Genomic DNA, 4086 nt, shown 5'->3' with positions numbered 1-4086 from the left:
GCAATTACAGTCACCATACATTTTACAGTTCCAAATAATTGGGCCTCTTGGTCCCCAGATCTGCTATATTTTTTAGCTCATGAGCTCTGACTATTTTCTTCATTGTGTTTTTAAGCTGTATGATAGCAGTTGCTCCACACGTGTCCTTACAGCCAGACTGCTGCCCTTCTGATGGTATATTAAGCCAAAGACTCAGTCAGCCAAAATTTAGTGCAAATATCCACATGTACCACCCATTTAATTCTGGGGTATCTTTACTTGGTTTCATTATCCTAGTTCCTCATTCTTTGGACCTCCGGATTTCGAGCTGAATTGATTTTCTTTCCCCCCGAGAAAGTAACAGAAAGGAGTTAGAAACCATGCAGGGGACTGAATCAATATAAAAGCGAGAGGCGTTTTGTGGAGGTAATCACGTGTAGAGAAGTGAGGAGCTGGCAGGACTAGTTAATAGGGCTAAGTTGCTGACTCAGCTTTATTAACAACTCAGTAGGCAAGCCATAAAACCCTCAGACATTACACTTAAATATGTGTCCCTGCTCCCTCATGGAGAGAATTCAGCTGTCATTTGTTGCAGCTTTTCTTTCTTTTTTTTTTTTTTTTTTTGAGTTAAATAATATTTAATTCACTCTGTCACTCAGGCTGGAGTGCAATGGTGTGATCTCAACTCACTGCAACCTCCACCTCCTGGGTTCAAGTGATTCTCCTGCCTTAGCCTCCCAAGTAGCTGGGACTACAGGCGCTTGCCACCTCACCTGGCTAATTTTTGTATTTTTCGTAGATACGAGGTTTCTACGAAACCATATTGGCCAGGCTGGTCTCAAACTCCTGCCCTCAGGTGATCTGCCTGCCTTGGCCTCCTAAAGTGTTAGGATTATAGGCTTGAGCCACCACGCCCGGCCTCCCCTCTGGTTGTTAAGCTAGGCTGATATACAATGTACCCTGGAAAGGAAGTCACAAATATCAGCTTGTGTTCAAGACAGCGTTTTGACTCATTGTATTCTCTCTCTAATCCCATTTGATCTCAGCCTGCTTTCACTGAGTCTCTTTTCTCTTGGTTCATTCATTCACTAATATAACAAGTATTTCTTGAGCATATATTATGTGCCAACATTGTGCTAGATCCCTGAGATATGACTGACATATAGTTCTTTCATTCAAGGAACCCAAGTCTAATGGCAGATGAGGACAGAAAAACAAATTAACAGACAATTGCCATACAATGCTAAGCAAAGAATAAACAGTCTTGTGAGAACTTGGAGGAAGCCCTCTGAATCTAATCCATGTGAGTAAGGATAGGGTCTCAGAGGAAATGCACCATAAAACGAGCCCTGGAGAATGTGCTAGAGGTACTCCAGTTCTAAACTCTTGTCTCTAACAACATCTCCACCTTTGGATCTTGGCTTTCTTTTTTGAAATCTGGCTAAACTTGATTTTCTGGGATACATATGATATTATTCTAGAACACAAGATGTCACTTTGGTCAAATCATTCTACATAGAGCAATCAACTTCCCCATCTCTACGTCCCAAAGTGCTGGGATTACAGGCGTGAGCCACCGTGCCTGGCCATACATTAAGGAACTCTTAACCCCTAATGTGATGGTATTAGGAAGTGGGGCCTTTGGGAGGAAATTAGATAATAGTAGAGGCCTCACGAATGGGATTAGTACTCTTATAAAAGAAACCCCAGAGAGCTTTCTCACCTTCTTTCCCTCATGTGAGGATACAATGAAAAGAAAGCAGCCTGCAACTCCGAAGAGGACCCTACAAAGAACCTAATCTGCTGGCACCCTGATTGTGAATTTCTAGCCCTCAGGACGATGGAAAATAAATGTCTGTTGTTTGTAAGCTACACAACCGATGGTACACTGTTATAACGGCTTGAACTGACTTACTTGAGGTCAGGCATCAGAGACCAGCCTGATCAACATGATGAAACTCTGTCTCTACTAAAAATACAAAAGTTAGCTGGGCATGGTGGCATGCACCTGTAGTCCCAGCTACTTGGGAGGCTAAGGCAGGAAGAATCACCTGAACACAGGAGCCAGAGGTTGCAGTGAGCCAGGATTGCACCACTGCACTCCAGCCTGGGCAACAGAGGGACACTCCTTCTCAAAAAAACAAAAACAAACAAACAAAATAAGACTTCAACGTATGCATTTTAGGGGGAGACAAACATTCAATCCATTGCAAATACTTAAATGAATATTTTTTTCATCATATGATATAGAATTAAAAGGATTCATCAGCAATAACAAAGTATACATTTTTGCATGTATAAAATAAGAGAAAATAAGAGAAAATCATGAGAAATGGAAAATACATCATGTTTCTAACTTGTCTTCCAAGATATTCTGTTCTTTACCTTTGGTACTATAAAAAGTATAATCAGAACACCTATCTCCTAATTACAAGGCAGCTACTGGGCCAACGAACAATCATGTAGCACACATGTGGTTATTTTAGTTGAAGACTCATGGCTAAACCTTAGTTTTTGAATGTGCATATTACATAAAAAATAGTGTAAAGCCTATTTGCCTCAGTTTCTTTGTAAATCTATCTTTTTGCTCACATACACATCATTTTCCCAGTTGCATCCTGAATGTTACTCTTGAATGAGCCACAAAGCTCTTCCGAACCCTTGCCTCTGAGGTGCTATTACCTTATGTTTTTCTGCTTTTTTTCTGAAGCTCAGCTTCTTGGAAAAAGAGAATAACAAAGATGAAAATTATTGCCATCGATCACTTTTAGATAAAGCTGAATGTCTTCCAGCCACTCCGAATTGATTTTTTTTCCCCCCTGAGAAAGTAACAGAAAGGAGTTAGAAACCATGCAGGGGACTGAATCAATATAAAAACGAGAGGCGTTTTGTGGAGGTAATCACGTGTAGAGAAGTGAGGAGCTGGCAGGACTAGTTAATAGGGCTAAGTTGCTGACTCAGCTTTATTAACAACTCAGTAGGCAAGTCATAAAACCCTCAGACATTACACTTAAATATGTGTCTCTGCTCCCTCATGGAGAGAATTCAGCTGTCATTTGTTGCAGCCTTTCTTTTTTGAGTTAAATAATAGTTTTTTTTATTCTGTCATCGATGTACATTTGATTTTAAGAAGACACTGTTTACATCAGGTAACCACAAAGCAGATTTACATACAATCATCAATTGCCGAAAAACAAAGTTTCTTTACAAAAACAAAGTTTCTTTAATGATAAAAAAAAAGAAAGAATGTAGTACTTTTAGAAGGTAAAGCTAATAAGTTTACAGAAGTACAAAACACTTTAAGCAAAAACTCTTTTTTTAAGAAAAAGGTATGACTTCTGGTTTTCTGTTCTTGGCATAAATTTTAATTCTTCCCAGTAGAACCAAAACCTCCTGAACCCCTTTTCACAGATTCCTGAACCCCTTTCGGTGTCATCCAAAGCTTGAACTTCTATTTCTGGGTAAAAAATCCGTTCACAAATGAGCTGTGCAATTCGTTCACCTTTTTTGACTTCAAACTTTTCTTTGCCAAAATTAAACAGTACAACACCAACATTTCCTCTATAATCTTCATCTGTAACACCAGCTCCTACATCAATAAAGTGTTTTGCAGCCAAGCCAGACCGCGGAGCCACCCAGAAGGAAGCGCTATCTGCATGTCTGTTTTCACAAGAGCTTTCTCCATAGGTGGTATCGTGTAATCGTAAGCACTGTACAGGTCGTAGTCCGCGGCTCGCGCGGAGCCCCGCGTGGGGGCCGTGGCGGGCTCGGAGAGCCTGGCAAAGCGGAGCTGCATGCCGCCCTCCTCCGCGGGCCGGCGCGCTTGCTGGGTGAAACGGCGGGTGTCTCTTCAGAGCAGGGCATGGCAGAGCCAGAAGGCGAGCGAGGAGAGCGGGCGGGGAACAAGAGAACGTTCGCAGCCTTTCTATGGATCAGACAGAGTTAGGGCCTCTCACAGTGACATGCAGAAGTGACGGCTGTATGTATAGCACCACCATGCTGAGAGCAATGCGCTCCAGGGTCAGATGAGAGGATAACAAGTCTGAGGATAATAATAAAAGAATGCTACTCAAATACCATCGTTTGCTTCCACTGAGAGCTAAATAC

At 41.7% G+C, this 4086-nt stretch overlaps 1 pseudogene; it reads right to left on the bottom strand.

Moving 5' to 3' along the window:
• Window positions 1-3343: 3343 nt before the first annotated feature.
• Window positions 3344-3864, bottom strand: LOC105732129 (deoxyuridine 5'-triphosphate nucleotidohydrolase, mitochondrial-like; annotated as a pseudogene).
• Window positions 3865-4086: the final 222 nt, after the last annotated feature.

Source organism: Aotus nancymaae, unplaced genomic scaffold (genome assembly GCF_030222135.1).
Source record: "Aotus nancymaae isolate 86718 unplaced genomic scaffold, 86718_ANA_hifiasm-v0.15.2.pri h1tg000043l, whole genome shotgun sequence".
NCBI classification, from domain to species: Eukaryota; Metazoa; Chordata; class Mammalia; order Primates; family Aotidae; genus Aotus; species Aotus nancymaae.
This window is presented reverse-complemented; position numbering and strand designations above follow the sequence as displayed.